The 18,343-nt window shown below is 40.6% G+C and overlaps 1 protein-coding gene across 2 annotated transcripts in view; it reads right to left on the reverse strand.

Moving 5' to 3' along the window:
• Positions 1–15,880, reverse strand: part of dennd4b (DENN/MADD domain containing 4B) — a 61,446-nt gene extending 45,566 nt beyond the window's left edge. The window contains exon 1 of one of the 2 annotated variants that reach the window (XM_078171299.1): positions 15,781–15,880. The gene's annotated coding sequence lies outside the window, so the exon portion shown is untranslated. The remainder of the gene's footprint in view (positions 1–15,780) is intronic. The other variant, XM_078171301.1, reaches the window with a different exon arrangement.
• Positions 15,881–18,343: the final 2,463 nt, after the last annotated feature.

The following is an 18,343-nucleotide window of genomic DNA, read 5'->3' on the forward strand; positions in this document are numbered from 1 at the left end:
CTTCTGCGTACCTACAACGCAGAGGGCTTTCCGGAGGCATTGCGTCGCTCTATGACCGACACGGAGATGCAATGTGCACCTCCAAAAAGTTGTACCCACGCGTTGAGGCAACACAGACCCAACGCAGACCGCAAGAGCTATGATTGGTCCTTCAAACTACATCATTTTCGGCATTTCACAAGGTTTCACTTCCTGCTGCAGTACCACATTTTCAAAAGTCGAGCCATTCAACGGGTGTACAGACCGGGAACTGCCCATTGGTTCAACATCCCATTGTTCCGAAGTCCGTTCCGAAATCATCACGATGCCCTGTGGTTAAGGTCTGGTTAGGTTTAGGCACAAAAACCACTTGGTTAAGGTCAGGAAAAGATCATGGTGTGGGTTAAAATGAAAAAGAAAGTGACAAACACATAAGCCGTGAGCCTGCTCTGCCTCAAGCTGGTCGCGGTGCACCATACGCCCACCGCGAGCCGTTCAGCACCGCGGACAGTCGGACTAATGGGATGTCGAACCAATGGGCTGTCGAACCAATGACATGGACCTGTACAGACCATTGCGCAGTCGCCTCTCCTCATCGTCATAACATTTGTAATAAGAGCATTTGTTGTTCAATGTCGATCATTTCAAGCTCCAGCAACAGTCTTTCTCTCTCGGTCGCCATCTTCACTGTGACTAGAGCCAAGCCAGAAGATAAACAAACAATGAACGAGCAACGACCACAGACGTCACAGAGTCTAGGTAGGTATATAAAAGAACACCGCGCCCCCAAGCGCTTTGGCGGGAATTGTATAGCGACATAGACCAACAGGACACAGAACTATGATAGGCACACAGCAACTGCAGAGCAACTGAGTGCACATTGCGTCGAGTGTACGCAGAAGCATAACGAAACTTTAGCTGAGACATTTTGGTGAGTTTAACCTTGTTTCTGTAGAGTCTGAATGAAGTGTGACATAATCATTTAAAGATGTCATAAGAGAGTGTAACAGTCATATCAGACATGTTTACACTTTTTAAACTTTTAAATACATTTTCCTGATTATAATTATAATTATATACGTCAATGCAGAACTTAAACTGTAACAGAGTATTTTCACAGTGTGATATTTGTACTTTTAATTCAGTAAAGGACCTGAACCACTGACGCTTCAGGCTCTGTTGTCCTGAGCTGAGCTAACTGTCCTCAGATGGTGTCTGGAGGTGCGGGGGCCTCAGTGCAGGCCGTCACAGACCTGCTAACATCAGGTTCAGATATTTAAAGCCTCCTTGGTAAACTCAGACCTCTGGGACAGTTTGTGGGTGTCCCCTAATCTCAGCCCAAGCTTCTAGAAACCAAATGTTTGACAGCAACACTTGAGCGTCTCTGCAGTAAACAGTAATTATCATCCAGGAGTGAGCGGCAGAACTGGATCACTACAGACAGACAGACAGACAGACAGACAGACAGATAGAGAGAGACAGAGACAGCAGAGCTGAAAGTGGAGGAGCTGAGACGACTGCAGACTGCTGAAGGAGATTTAAATATCTGTCGTCTATATTTAGTCCGTCCACAGAGCGCCGGCTCACTTTATGAACAGCAGCATCAGGAGGACTGAGAGGACACGCAGCCGCTTTCCAAAATTACTTCACATGTGATGACGTAAACAACGACCAGAGGAATAAACAAACACAAACACACCGGCAGGAGGCCTATAAAACAGGTCTACACATGAATACGTTAAAGTGCTTCCTTCACACAGAAACTGTCAGTCATGATGTGAGCCACCTGCATTCATAATTAAACTAATTTCCTGTAACGTATCTGTGCACTGATCTCTACACTTGAGGGAACGAAACAAAACATTTACAACTGAACAGTGTTATTAAAACTTGTCCTGTGAAGGTTTAAAACCCGAGGACTTAAAAATTGTTTGAATGTTCAGGTGTGTCACGACATAATTAAAGTATTTAGACACGATTCTTAGATTAAGACGAAGAAGACAGTATACTGTATTAATTCCCAAGGGGAAATTAAATTTTTTCGTCACTCTGTTGTCATATACACACAGGCCTGAAATACACACACATGTACAACCGCGACCTATACATGCATTAAATGGAGAGTTGTCTCCATCTGTCCTTGGACAGGCGCCCTGAGCATTTGGGAGCTGCATTGCTCAGGTGTACCTCGACGGCGCCCAGGAGGCGAACTGCCACCTCTCCAGCTACCAGTCCCTGCTCGTACAGGGATTCTCTGCTTCTCAAGCCAGGTCCCTCTGGACTGAGCTACTGCCGCCCCGTATTGTTATTATATAAAAAGAGTTTCATAGACTCTTATAAGACCCTTCAGTCCTGCTAGCAGCTCTGTGAGGCTGCACTTACACACAGCAGTGCTTTGAGCTAAATGCTAACATGCTGCAGGTCTAATGTTTACCATGTTCACCTTCCTGGTTTAGGGTGTTAGCATGCTAGCGTTACCAAATTATCAGCAAACCAAAGCACAGCTGAGGCAAATGCCTGTCAGTCTGATGAGTGGTTCTGCAGGTATTTGGCCAAAGCATTGTGACGTAGGCACGGATGATTCCAACTGCATCTTTACCAGCTCTGCTAAATTTGGGCTCCTGTCTTTTTTACAAGTCTTGGTGGTGCTATTTGTGTTTGGCTTTGTTCGGTGGCGGCAGTGGCTGCGAGTTACTCATCAGGATGAGAAAAACAACTCACTAGTCTGTAAACTCTTCTTCGGCAGACTTCTGCTAGCTCGCCAGGTGGCAGATCTCTAATGTGAACATCGAGGATAAGGTGAAGAAGAATGAACACTAGCTGAACTCGTATCCTGTTACAGGCTTTGGAGAATAACCTGGACTCTGTGCTGCAGCAACAGGATATCAGGAGCTGTAATGTCCCACAGTTACTATAGAATAATAGTAAATGTAAAATACAGATGTGTTTCAGTTTTGGGAGTCAAGTTATGGAATGAGCTCAGTGCTGATTTCAAACTGTGTAGCTCTCTGTTGACTTTGAAAAAAGCCTTAAAATGCAAAATGATTATGGATCAAAATCTAAAAGAATTGTGGATTATAATTTAGAGTATAATGTATAAATAATTTACTTATTTATTTCCTTTCTTTGGTATAGTTGATGCCTGGGCCTTCAGCCTGTTCCTTTTTCAGATACTGACTGTGACAAAAATTTGTGTGAAATAATCTTTGTTTGTCCAGATGTATGTAACTGAAATAAAAATTACTAATTGATTGATTGATTCATTATATTAATACAATGTGAAATACTTCCTCTGCTGAAATGTTTTAATTGATAAAAGTATATTCTGATTTTTACAGTTTGGTCTCTGTCTCAGATGAGGTGACCTCATAGTGGGGAAAAAATCAATACAGCAAAGTATCACAATTATTTGCGTGGCAATGCTGTATGGCTACACGGGCTCCACGTACCTACTTTTTAATTCTATAAATAATAATAATAATAATTTTGCAAATACAAATTCAACTTGTGGTCGCCTACCAGAACAATTAAATATATTGCTTTTCCAGTCTGAGATTCATTTTGATGCAATTAGCGTGAGACTCAAAACTTTATCTTACTAAACAAAACAGATGTTGACAAAGTCTCCCTTTCAGAACATGAACTGAAGTCGGGAAAAAAAATCACAATGCCATATAGTGCTATAGATTTTATCAGAAACCGTTTAAAATTGCAGTAATATTATATTTGGACTTAAATACTGTGATAATATCATATCATGAAGTGTCTGATGATTCCTACCCCTCAGAAATACAGTACACATGAAAAATACAGTAGATCTCTGTATGTATGTGTCTCTGAACTGCACTGAATCTAAAAATTAAAAAACTAAAGAGTGATATATAACAGTACCTAAAATACGTTCTGTATGTTAGGTACATCATATATGGAACAGAGGGCACAAGGAGGAAGACACAAAGATGGACAACTGTTCAAACTGCTGCAGTGGGGTTTCAATAGACGTCCTGAAACTGGAGCTCAGCAGATAAACCCTGTGTGTGTGTCTGTGTGTGTGTATGTGTCAGGATGCAGGTCAAGGTGGCTGCTGGAGGTTTGCAAGATCAGCAGTAAGCTGGAGGTCAGTGGTGGATGGAAGTGCTCAGATCCTTTACTTCAGGGAAGTCACAGAGGCCCTGTTCAGACTGCCAGCCTTAATCTGGGTTTGGAATATTCAGATTGTATCCAGAATGATTTTATAAAGTCTGGACAGATTAAAAAGACACATTAAATGCCATTTTTGCTGATCTGAAGTGTTTGGAATTGTTTTTGGAAGCATTTGGAAGTGTTTTGAAATTTGATTTGAATCGTGATTTTAAATTAATCTTTTGACAGCCCGACTCACGATTATTGACATTATATAAAGCAAAAGTTTGTGAAGCTGGAACCATGAAATGCACAGGGAAAATGATTTCAACCATCAAATATCTTGATTTATAAAGTAACTAAAACTGTCAGATAAATGGAGTCAAGTGACAAGTTGAATATTTTCCTCTGAGATGTAGAGGAGTAGAAATATACAGTACAAGTACCTCAAAGTTTAGTAAGATCTTCTTAGTGTCATTTATTTTGTCTGTATTCTGCAAAACCGTTTTTTATATATCAGTTTAATTTTCTTTTATTTCTTAGGCTGTTTTATTTCTGTTTTCTGGTTTTATGCCTGTTGTATATTCTGATTGTGCACATAAGAAACTAAGGTTATCTGCAGTTTGAAATACATCCAGTTAATTTTCTAAATAAAACCTCCAACCTTACAAATAAATAAACATATTTCTATAATAAGGACATATGTGTTAGCTAGATGTATGTATGTATGTATGTGTGTGTGTGTGTGTGTGTCTGTGAGGGGGTTTGGCAGAGAGGCAGGAAAACACAGAGCAATATTCTGTTGCAGATGGTGACTGAGGACGGAGGCCGGCTGCAGGCCAACATGACCGAGAGCTACTGCGGGGGACAGAAATGGAATATACTATATATATATATATCAGTGTGTTTTCTTTAGTGTAAAAAAATCACCTGACAATAAGAATCATTGTGTTTTCGTTACCTCAGAATGAGTTGTTTAAATCTACATAGGGAGCAGGTGCTCATCTACGGAGATCGCCATGTTGCACTGTTTCTACAGTGGCCCAGAACGGACAAACCAAACAGTGGCTCTAGATAAGAACATTCACATTTTAGCGTTAGCGTTTTTAACATGAAACTGCTTTATTCCATGTTTTTAAATCAGCTGGTCGGTTTGTTTTGGAGAGGAAGAGGAAAAATACAGTAGATCTCTGTATGTATGTGTCTGTCCAGACTTTATAAAAACAGGAAGAGACCTCTGAGAATAATTCAGCTCCTGGTAAAAACCTCCTCAACAATAAACACTGAAGGAATTCTACCACGGAAGAAGTTTCAGCTGGTTGCAATCTGCAGTCCTCACCATTAGATGGCACTAAATCCCTCTAAATCTTTAGTCACTTAACCTTTAAAATCTAGATGATTATATTGAGTGATTTTATGATCACTGGAAACCACTAACTGAATATGGCGATCGCCTCCCCTCTGGTGAGGTGGTACCGTAGAAATTAACATCTCTGCTGCCTGCTCACCACACACACAGCCAGCTATTACTTGACCTCGGGAAGCTTTAGTAGACCATCAAAATAACTCTGATGCTAGTAAGTATTTTTTTTTTTTTTATGTGTATATGTGTGTATATATATATATATATATATATATATATATATATATATATATATATATATATATATATATTCTACTTATTTAAGTACCTATTTTTCTGTTTATTTACCTTTTTATTTATTTATTTATTTTTACCTCTTTTCTTTCTCCTCTGATTATGTTTATATTTAATATTTAATTATATGCTATGTGGTTCAGCTCACTTTGGGAAGGGGTCTATGGAACAGGGAGGGTTGGGTGGGAATTCAGGGTGGCTATTAAAAGTTAAAGCAATCTTATTACGGCTGTACATTTCACAGTATGGACTACTGTTACTTTTCTCAGCTATGTGAATTTTTTTTGTGTGCTTATTTTATTAGTCAATCCAACGAACAATCTATTACTCATTGGAATACTTACATATTTTTCAAACTACCTCATTTTGGATTGTGATCTACAAAAATATAAGTCCTTGTTTATTTTTTATTTATTTATTTTCCTCATTTTCTATTCCTTTTTGTGTATAATTGAACCGACAGTGAAATGTATAACTTGTTTCAGTTCAAATTCAATAAAAAATTTGTTTACAAAAAAAAAAATAAAATAAAATCTAGATGATTACACTTATGATTATGTCAGTGCGGAGCAGCTGACGGTGTTGCCAGGCAACAGTAAACATTCTAACCCTTGAGGCTAACGTTAGCTAACATACTGCTGTTGACAGATAATTTCCTCTATTACAGACAAAATAAAATATATAATCAAAATATATTCATGTTGAGGGGCAATTAGCTCTCAAAATAACAAACTTTTTGCCACTGTTGTCTCTGTTTCCATGGAAACACACAGGGTCTGACTAATAACTGGACAAGAATCAGTCACATCAGTAGACTCCTATATATATAATAAAACCTAGATTACTAGTCCAGCAAGTAGGTCAAACCATAGCAACGAGCTTAATACTGCAAACCAAATAAACACTGCATATATAAACACACAACTGCTCAGCTAGCTCGGCCTTGTTACGACTAAGATATCTGATGACAAAAATAGACGACATGTGTTCTCCATTTTCTCACCCAGACTCATTTAACCCTCTTCTTTTGTTTTTATCGATGCAGTCTATTTTGTTTACATCTGTGTCCCCATGAGATCATGTGAGGTGGTGCATTCATGCTCCGTCTGGCACAATAATCTTAAAAGGATAGTCTGGAGTTCTTGAAGTGGGGTTGTATGAGGTACTTATCCATAGTCAGTATATTACATACAGTAGATGTCAGTCGGTGCGCCTTCAGTTTGGAGAAGCAGGCTGGAGTCTGACTTGGAAGCTAAGCAATGAACTGCTGTTGATGGGGACTGCAACAAAACATGTTGTAGCCACATAAAAAACCTGTAGCAGTTTAAGTTAACACTATATTGGGAGTATTTTCACCGCTTGCCATCACACAGGCTGTTTAGGTGGGGCAGTCGTTAACAGCTTTAGTTCCCCATCTATGCTCTTGTCAAAGCCAGACCAGCAGCTCCTGTGTTCAGCAATATTAAATCACTGTTTTTCTCAGTGGAGTCTGGCTTTTAATTTACCTGTCAGAAATCACTGTGTCACATTAAGGTGAAGCAGTGAAAATATTCTGAATATAGCGTTCACCCTTCCACAGCAGTAGATCTGCTTCTCCAACAGGGGGCGTGCTGCCTGACACCAGTTGTATGTAACACAGTGTCTATAGATAAGTACCCCACTTCAAAAAAAAACAGAACTATCCCTTTAATATCCTGCAGCGAGCGATGCACCATTACTTTCAGATATTGAAGGGAGTATGTGGGATTAGAGAGAAAAACATCTGAGAGAGTTCTCGTTATGTGTGTGATTGCAAAATCAGTCAAGATTTTAACACTGCTGTTGTTTAATTAAGATTATTTCAACTTCTTCAGAAAATAAAAACACTGCAAAAACAATAAAGGCGTCTGACTTCTAGCAAAGTGATATAAACTGAGAACACTGCGGCCTGCACTTTGTGTGCACACCCTTCAGGAAATATTCATGACATATAATACTAGAAATGTGTAACGGGGTGTGTAGAGGTCCTCAGAGAGTTATGAACATCGAGGAGACCCCTGTTTGTCGAGGATGTTACGTAATCTGATGGAGTCAGTGAACGCAGCGCAGGAGGAATGTCGAGGAGCGAGTCAGAGTGTTGATCTAACAGTTGATTTTATAGTTTTTGTTTCCTCCCACAGAACAGAGGAGACATGCAGGGGAACTGAACTGGAAACGTGTTTGTTCCCAGTGCATGCTGGGACATGCTGCAGCCCCCCCGCGCCCCTGAACAGGGCCATCTGGTACTGAGTGTCGCTGTTCATCATCTGTATGACTCGGTGCAGAGATCAGGGAGACAAACCTGCTTTTTATATTTTCAGAACACTAAAAAGATTATTAATTCATCCACAGCATCAAGGTGATTAATATATGTGTATATTTTGAACAGTCCTCAGATACAGAGCTGAAGGGCTGAGAACGAGGGGTGGCATGAGGGCAGGAGCAGACTGGACGAGGTGAACGGGACGTATCGATGGCAGATTGAGTGAATATTGACATGATGAAAGAACGCTGGAGGCCGGTACAGTGAGGGGGCAAGAGAGTACAACAAAAGGGTACATAAGGGTTCTTTCCTTGCCTGGATCCAGACCTTTAAGTCTGCCCACAACTGATTCACATTCACAAGGTCACTGTGACCTTTCACCTTCAACCACCAGAATTTTATCAGTTCATTTTTGAATCCAAGGGGGCTGTCAAGTTATCTTGCTTTGGTCTGAATCAGGGACTCATGTTGTTCCAAAGTTGTATAATTGCCTAGAGTTGGTTCGTGTTCTCACGGCAGCATTTACAAGAGGACCAGATCAAATGCCTTGTGTGAGAAAGCTGCTCTTGATTGGTCAGAATTTCCATGTGGGAAAAATCCAGGAAGTAAAGCAAACGTTGAAGAAGAGTACACTTGCAAGATAAATGTGACACTTTCTAATGTCACAATGGAGGGACAACTACGCAGGTTGATTTTAGCGCTGCTCATCGTGGACTATATTGCTGTCATTGTTCATTTTAGTCAAACCATACAGTTTGAAAACGAGGCGCGGCTCCAACTAGAAAACAATGTTTTGATGCATTGGATGTGCTGAATGTGCATATTAAGGCAGTACAGGAGGAGGTGCACATTAATAATCCTCCAGGACTGTAACATGCTCATGTTTAACCCAAACTATGTGTCATGTGACTGCAGTTGCTTCACATCCAGGTCGGAACACCTTCTCACCACAAACCAACCGCACCAGAGTTCCTTTGGAACCGGACTGAGACCACCTCTTCAAGAAGGTCTCAGTCCGGTTGTTTTGGTGCACACCTGAGTGTGATTGCTGTGTTCACACCTGAGTGTGATTGCTGTGTTCACACCTGCCCAAATGAACCACACTGAGGGGGCAAATGAACTTGAGTTTGATTGAACTGAACCAAACAGGGCAGGTGTGAAAGCACACGATAAAAAATAACCCATTAGCTTTGCAGTGGGACTCAGTTAGCCAATCAGCACCAAAGACGGGACTAACACCGTTGTTGGTCTGTTGTCAAGCGTTGTCAAGCGGTGTGCCACAACCAGTGAGGAGTAACAGATAGACGCTGCTATTCAGGTTGTTCTAAATCAACACGTTCTCTCAATGTTGCCTGACATCATAGTTTGTTTTTACTTCACTTCACTGCCTTTAAAAGCCTGGTAAAACAGGTATGTTGGCATGGCTACGCATCAGTGTGGACTTAACGAGATGTTTGATTCAGGCGGATACGTTGGTCCCTAATGATCAGTTAGGTGAATCAAATCCCCCTCCCCCAATGAAATCAGTTAGGCCCTGTTTAGACGACAACGGTTTCTCTAAAAACGGAAAGGTCTGTCCTTTGCGTTTTAAAAAACTTCTGCGTTTATATGACGATGTTATTGAAACGATCCCCGTTCACACAGAGCCGCAAAATCTACTGGAAACGCTGCAGTATGCACGCCAGGCCAATGGGTGGCAGTGTAAATTTGCAAAGCAACACCACGGCATGACGCCACGCGCCTGCGCTGAAGCGCCTTCCTCTACAACGTGGTGATTACAAACCAAAACAAAGAAGACACAATGGCAAAAGCATGCACAGATAACTTTGTCTGGATGGACGACGAGGTGGAGTTGCTACAGTAAGAGATCAAAACGTCGCGTTTTCAGGCAACCACAACGCCGCTGTTGTGTAAACGATCGGCCAAAACGCAACTTAAGTTTACCGTTTTCAGTTGAAATCATTGTCGTATAAACGAGACCTTAGAGTGGACGCCATGTCAGACTGAAGATGGAAACAGAGTGAGGTGACATTTGTGTCTGATGTCAGCCAAAGTCTTTCCTGTCCCATATGTTCTGAAGAAGAGGGGATGTAATATATAAATGTTTGTACCCAATAAACAACCAAATCTTCTCCTCAGAGACTCTGAGGGTCTCTCTGTGCCGAGTCTTCACTCTGCAGCGACAAATTCTTTACAAGAGGCGACTCGTCCTGACAGTTATCTCAGGTATCCTGATGTCTGACAGCACAGGTATGTTTAACACTGTTCACCTGCAGACCGTGTGTGTGTGTGTGTGTGTGTGTGTGTGTGTGTGTGATGTCCTATTCTCCTGTGTGACACCACGTATCAACACACTCAACTTCAGTCTGAACCACAGGTGGAAAAGATCAACAAACACGGACGAATGAAAAGTAAACCGAGGCCCAAGGGTGTCTAATAACAGATCTGAGTCCGGTCTGTGAATCACAGAGCAGATTCAATATCTTCAGGAGAGTGAAGTAGGACTGTGTGTGGAAAGAAGCCTGCAGCGACATGTTACTGTCCCAAGTCCAACAAACACACTGACGGGAGAAGTACTTGGATACTTGACTGCTGTAAAAATACTAATACCACACTGTGAAAATACTCCATTGCAAGTAAAAATCCTGCATTCAAAACCTTTAATAAAAGCAGTAAAATGTAGTTTAAGTACTTAAAGTAAAAAAGTGTGTTTGTTGCAGTAAAATGTTCAGCAGTGTTTTCCCACTGGATCAATATTATTGCTGCATAAATGTGTGTGTTGCATTTTATTGCTGTGGATGTTTAAAGTTGTGCTGCTGTAAAAACAAACCAGTTTGATGTTAAACCAACAACAGGCTGGACTGGTACGCTAAATTTTACAACGAGGTGTCACACTTGACTCAACAGCTGCTCCAGCATGAAACATACTGACAAAGCGTCCCAACAGCAAACAGGTGTTCAATGTTCGTGTGTAACATCAGAGCTCTCTGTCCACACTGAAACTCATTTTTTGCAACCACTGCTGTACTAAAAACACAGCAAACCCCATTTTTGGCTATTTGACTGTTTTCCAAATTTGCAGACATCTTCAGCTGCTGTTCTTCTCCTTTGAGTTACCCGCTAACTGCTGCTAGCTGCTTTTTAAATCTCCGGAGAGTGGAGGGTCGCACAGATAACTTGACGTCAAAACGGCACATCTGCCCTGCCCGTGGTCCCATCCTGTGGTGACGCTGGTTTAGCACTGTTACAACCTCCACTGCCCGCTAGAGGCTAAACACAATGTGCGCTGCTCTCCCCCTCCTGCCTGTACTGAAATTTGATCTCTTCATGTTGCCGTACTCCCTTCAGGGCCTATCAGACACTATTGGCAAGGGCATGTCTCTATGAATTTTGCATGTTCTCCCTGTGTCAGCGTGGGTTTCCTCCAGGTGCTCCAGCTTCCTCCCACAGTCCAAAGACATGCAGGTTAATTGGTGACTCTAAATTGTCCGTAGGTGTGAATGTGAGTGTGAATGGTTGTCTGTCTCTATGTGTCAGCCCTGTGATAGTCTGGTGACCTGTCCAGGGTGAACCCTGCCTCTCGCCTGACAGCACACCTGCAGGACCCCTGACGGGATAAACGGTTACGGAAAATGAATTAATGTTATAATGATAAAAGCTGGTTCGATCAGTTTGCGTTAAATCAACCAAATCAAACCGGTTTAAGCTGCACATCGGATGGGACAGGCAAAACAAGAGATCAACTAGGGCTGAGCGATAAGGAGAAAATCACGCATGACAATATTTGACCAAGTACCTTAATTATCAATATTGTGGGGTTAATTTACCCTGGAAATCCAGAGTTCTCGCGAGAGCACAATTTGAATTTGCTCAGCGAGTCACTCTGGCAATCAGTAATGATGCTCATTACCCATGCCGTTGGAGCCGAGCTGCACCAATCACATCAGTGTATCTGATATAGGCGGGCCAGAGGCGAGCTAAACAGATGACGACAGCGCTGCAATGACGAAGTCCGGAATCAGTCAGTAAACACTGCAAGATGGCTACAGATGAACACCAGTTGTTTGAAACGGCTTTGGCTGCTACAATGAACGAGTTAGACTTGGCTTTTTCTCTAAAAGAGGAACAGAAGACGGCGCTCGAGTCTTTCCTTTGCAAGAAGGACGTTTTTTTCGCTGTTTTGCTGACCGGATACGGCAAGAGTCTAATCTACCAGTTAGCTCCGCTGGTAGCTAAGCTCTGGATACGTCACCCCGTGTATTGTTCTGATTGGTCGTAGTGTTATCCAGTTGCATGCAGTGATATTTTCAAATGCATGCTTGGTGCTGCCCCTCGAGTTGGGCCATTTGCATTACTCATAGCCAGACCCTAAATCTTTCTAGATTTGGGTCTGGATTTCCAGGCTAGGGTTAACTATTGGTGCTTTTACACAATATTTACACAATGAGATTACTGATAAATAACCATCCATCCATTCAGAAAAACAGTTTTCAGCTTTGTGACGATGCATTTTCCAGCTGATCCAGGAGGGTTTTTAAATTATATTAAATAAATCGCTGCTTTAATACATTAACTTCTTATACGTCTTTAAAGTGAGTGAATGAGAGGCCTGTTGTTGTTGTGGTGGTGGTGGAGGCGGTGGTTAAATCCTCCCACTGATGTTTGATGTGTTGAACACTCCTGCTGCTAAAAGGCCTCCAGAGGAAAATAATCTGCCTGTTTCTCCAGACAAGCGTCCCATAATTCATAGAGGCAACACAACCGCTGTAAACACTGGAGGATCGTAGAGGAAATGTCAGGTTCAACAGAGACGCTCTGACCTGGATATCTGTTGTTTTGTCTCTTTTACATGTAAACATGCCTTATTTCTTTTGTCTCTTATTCTGTCAAACACTTTGTAAATAAAGCTTACAATCATTTTTATTGAATTATTAGCTGCACAGTATTTTAGAGTCGTGTCAAACATGAAACTGAAACACATAAAATTGATTTTCTGGTATTCACAGACAGAAAATAAAACTGTCTTCACGGGAGATAAAAATGGATTTCATGGAGACTCTCTGCATCAGTAACAGCTGACTGAACACAACCGCACCATGATGAAAATGTGTCAGCTCACTGACACTGAAACACAAAGACAACACTCTTAGAAAGCCGAGAAGTCTGACGATTTACCTTCAGTGTGTTGACAGTTTGAGCATCAAACTCATCAGTCCATTCTGATCGGCAGGTGTGGGAGGGAAAACTGTGAAAACCTCTTTATGTTCAGGTCTGATGCTGCGTTCACATCACATCACGCAGACTGTTACAACAAGCAGGGGAGTTAAACAAAACTGTTCACACCAGACACCTCGCTGTTATTGTGATATATCGTAAAAGTCTCATGATTGCTCGGCAAAACAAAAACTACAGAGAGGTCGATAAACTCTTAGGAAAAGAGCTGCAGAGCCACAATCACTGCATGTACATATAATCCATCTTGAACTACTGCGATCAGCTCACATGTTCACAGAGGAGAGACACATCTGTGCAGTTGAAACTCGCTTTCCAACAGCAGAACGAGGAAGATGTTTCTGTGTGCAGATTATAGGACATATAAAGCACTTTTCCACAATAAAAGGACAAAACATTATTCACATATCAAAAGTCTGACCATCAGGAGCGACTCAGGATTCAGTGTCTTGCTCAACAAGGACACTCTGACATGTGGACAGGAAGAGCCGAGGAACAAACCACCAGCGACTGTGTGACTAATGGACGCTGTGCCTTCTGAACCACAGCTGCTCCATCATGTTAAACAATCAGAGCGACGCTGACAGCACTGAACTGCAGGATGATGTCGAGTTTGAGGTCAATCTGAAGTGAACACGAGGATTTACTGAAATATAACATGAGCTGTGATTTCAACGCTCTTTTATCCAGTCAAGAAAAATAAGATTTTTGTTGTTGTCTCGGCTCATTTTTTAAAAAAAAAAATATTTCTGCTGTTGAATAATCTGATTTAATTTAATGTCCAGTGTTGGAAAATAGGTTTACTTTCCTTTATTGTTAACAAATAAATAAGGGACTGTTCTATATTTATCAGAGGAGGAGGGAAGCCCGGGTATGACTGGGTTCTTTGTTTCGTTTTGTTTTTTTTTTTACCCTCCCCGAAGCTACACATATGTTTTCCTCGAGCCTCTCTGAGTGCCTCGCGGGAAATGCACGACCCTCCCTGCACCGGAAATTAGTTATTAGATTTTAAAAACTTACCCTTTCATATTTGAAAGTTAAAAGTTAAGTTTTTTTTAAATTTGGCCAGTGTTTTCAAGGATTATTTTGGGATTTTTTGCCTTCATTTTTTAGGACAGTCTAGGCATGAAAGGGGGGACAGAGAGAACCTGCAGCCGCTGCAGCTAAAACACTGGCTTCAAATATGGGACACCTGCTCTACCCGCCGGAGTCACTGGGCGCCCCAAATTTGGCCAAATTTGAGGTGAGATAAAATGTCACTGTTCTAAGCTCAGATTTGGTCATGGCTTTTCTGACAGAACCATTCCTCTCACATAATGCGTTCAAGGACCATTGGAAATTTGAAAATACAATGATAACATATTCTCCAAACTCGCTGGTTTGGAGAATATGTTATCTTGGAAATCATCTGTAAAAATCTGTATGTCCCTCCCCTGAGCCACAATAAAAAACAAGACCCAGTGTTTTAAAAAATAATTTGACATGCCTCCCTCTTTCTGCATCGCCCCCGCTCCTCTCATCAATAAGCAACAGTCCCTAAAGATTTTTTGTTTGAGCTTTTATTGAGTGTTGCAAGGGTTGAAAGCCTGCTGACAGTGTTTGTGTTTCACCCTCCTGCACAAATTAACAGCCAGATAAATGCACCAGAGGCCCTGCACACACACACACACACACACACACACACACACACACACGGACAGACAGACAGACAGACAGCTCCTCCTGTTCACCTCCTCTCAAACACCCCACAGTCTGCAGGAGGCTGATGGAGACAGAGCTGCACTGCAACAAACAGGCCCGAGCTCCAACAAACCCAAACCCCCTCTATGTGCTTCCATTATCGGACACAGCTGTGCACGATTTTATTTCATTTGAGTCCAGAAACGTTTCCGACTTTAAATCATCCGGAAACAAACCTGTGGTGTGAACAGTCGCAGCGGTTAATGTGTTAACGAGCGCTGCGTCGGTTCACCGTGACAGGCGATGGTCGCCTGCAGCTGCAAGGCAATTTAAAGCCCGGAGTCAGCAAGTGGGAGGGTTCCATTATCGGACGCACAGCCGCCTGGACTCCAACAATATTCAGTCTTAATTATTTCGTGTGTCAGTCTCAACATGTCATTTAACACAGGAAACAGGCTGTTCTCCACTCGTGTTTACACGGGTTAGAAATTTAATATCAATAACCAAACATGAGCGCGTCGGAGGCCAATGAACGCATCATTAAAACCACTATAACCGGATGAAAGCACACGGTGCTCGGTGTCTCCGGTGGACTCGGTCTGATGTGAAAATATTTCGGGGACAAAATGAAGAAGCGCTTCGGAGGGAGGCGTGTCCGACAATGGGCGCACCGAGGTTCCCGTTAAACGCTATAACGTTTGTTAGCTCCCCCGGGTTAGCTAGCGTTAAACAAGCTAACCGGGCGAGCTGGTTTCAAACGTCAACACCGTCACCGGGTCCGTTAACGCGCGAGACAGAGTCGGTAACGGTGAAATAATGTGACTCGTACCTTGTTGTCTCTGCTGGTTTTTCCCACAGATAACTGGAAGGATCATGTTTAGGTCATTCTCTCACATGTGACGTCCATGTTTGCTGTCTGCTGCGGCGTCAAGCTACAGATAATAACGCTTCCTGCGTCCGGTCACAGGCTTCAAAATAAAAGCCCTGTTGACAATAGTTTGGTGGAACAGACCCTTAATGTTCATTATTACTATTGATTAAGAGTCATTTTCTGCACTTTCGCTATTTTTAATGGTGCTTTTTTTTTTTTAAATCATTTATAATTAATTTTACCATTTATATCTTATTTCTCTTTATTCCTTTCTGTATCCTTTATTATGTTTTATATTTTATTGCTCTGTAAAACACTTTGAATTGCCCTTGTGTATGAAATGTGCTTTACAAATAAAGCTGCCCTGCCTCATTAGTAGTATTAATTAGAAGTATGAATGTCCAGAGGTGAAATGCAACTTGTACTTCATTTGAGTATTTCTATTTTCTGCTACTTTATACTTCTACTCATCTCTCTACATCTCAGAGAGAAATACTGTAGACTTCTTTGTATATTAAGTGTATTTAATATTGTGCACTACATATTTTGAGAAGTTACTTTGCAAATTCAGACAACAATAATAATAACAATAACACTACTACTAATTATTATTAGTAGTAGTAGTAGCAGTATAAATCTGATAATAAATGATTGTGTATTATTCTAGATTAATGTATGCAGCAGTGTAAGAAATTAAAATAATTAAAATGAGCATCTTTACCAGCTCACATCACATTTAAGTGATGAACACTATAATGCAATAGTGATAATAATCCAGTAATATAAATATGTATTTTCCTGAAATGGGCCATTCTGCATAACGAGTACTTTTACTTTTGATACTTTAAGTACATTTTGATGCAAATACTTTGGTACTTTTACTAAAGTAGGAATTTAAGCACTTGTAACAGAATATGTTTTTACACTGTGGTATATAAACTTTTACTGAAGACCACTTCTAAAATAAAATACTCTGTTAAGTAAGTAAAACTGCTGCAATGAAAATGTTCTTAAGTAAAAGTATGATCAGGAAAATGTACTAAAAGTACATTAAGTACATAAATTACTAAAAGTAAAAGTAATTAATACAGAAAAAATGTCTATTTTAACTCATATATTATATTATTAGATTATTACAGTGTTGAAAGAAGCACTCAGATCTTTTACTGAAGTAAATATTGTAGATTATCACCACAATCACCACAAGTAGAAAAACTATCAGCATACAAATGTACTTAAAGTGCTAGAAGTAAAAGTAATATTTTGTATTCCTAAACCAAATCTGGAAAGTAAGTCTGAGATGAAGTAGAAGTATGAAGCAGCATGAAAATAAAGTTCTCAAGTGAAGTACAAGTACCTTAAAACTGTACTTAAGTACAGTACTTGAGCCAATGTGCGTAATAACATTCTGCCATATAAATTAATCACACATATTTATAGGCGTTAAAGACATATCTATTCATACATCACATAAATTTGACCTTTAGCTGGATGAATCGCTCCCCTCCGTGCTTAATGATATTACAACTACTACTACTACTAATAATAATAATAATGAAGTTAATTTGTTCACTATCAGGTTTGTTTTACAGGATGCACAATATAAATCAGATATAAGATATTTTAAATTATTCATCTTTTTTTTTTAATCGAAAGATATCTCCTCAAACAAATATCAGGAATGAAAACCCCCTAAAGTCCCAGACTCTGCAGGAGACAGTCAGAGAGATAACTGGTCAATATGTGTGATAGTTTCTGCTCCGTCAGCAGCAGCCTGCAGATCAATTATTACCCAGACCTGCAGCTGTGAGCAGCAGCGTGTCACCTGTGAGGTCTGACCTGAGGGTGAAGACCTGAACCAGAGATGGTCCTGTAAACAGGTCACGTAGAGCTCCACATGATTTATTAGGTTGTTATCTTTTAATAAACGTCGAAAGTTCTGCAGAAAGGAAAAAGACACTGTTAGAAATGAACCATTGACAAAGACAGTGAAATCACACAAACACAAATAAAGAAATGTGTGATTATTATTGCTGATATTTAAGATCTGCATTTCTTTTTATACAAGCTTTGTTTCCTCAAGACTGAACTGTTGACCTTCTGAGTGACGCCTGTTCTTATCAAAATGACTGTGAGCATAAATCAGCTCAATGTAAAAGGGAAAAAAATTATTTTAACAGTCTTTAAAAATAGATATTACAGCTAATAAAGATGTTTTCTCCCTCTCAAACTGATTTATTCCTCGTTACCGATATTTCCTTTCGAAAAGTTTGGGGCCCGTCTCAAACAAAAACTTTCTTCAAACGTTCATTGCACAAAAATGTTTTTAAATCTGATTTCCAGACTTTTCCATCCACACCTGATCTGATCTGACATGTTTCAGTGTTCAGTCTGAATCCTGGGAGTTGGTGTTGTTCCTCCTTTAACTCTGTTATGAAGATGAACTAACGGGAAGTGTACATCTGTATGAGTTTAGTAAATGTTACCACAAAAAAAAAAATGTAATAACAAGACATTTAGT

This window comes from Epinephelus lanceolatus, chromosome 10, assembly GCF_041903045.1.
Source record: "Epinephelus lanceolatus isolate andai-2023 chromosome 10, ASM4190304v1, whole genome shotgun sequence".
Classification (NCBI taxonomy): Eukaryota; Metazoa; Chordata; class Actinopteri; order Perciformes; family Serranidae; genus Epinephelus; species Epinephelus lanceolatus.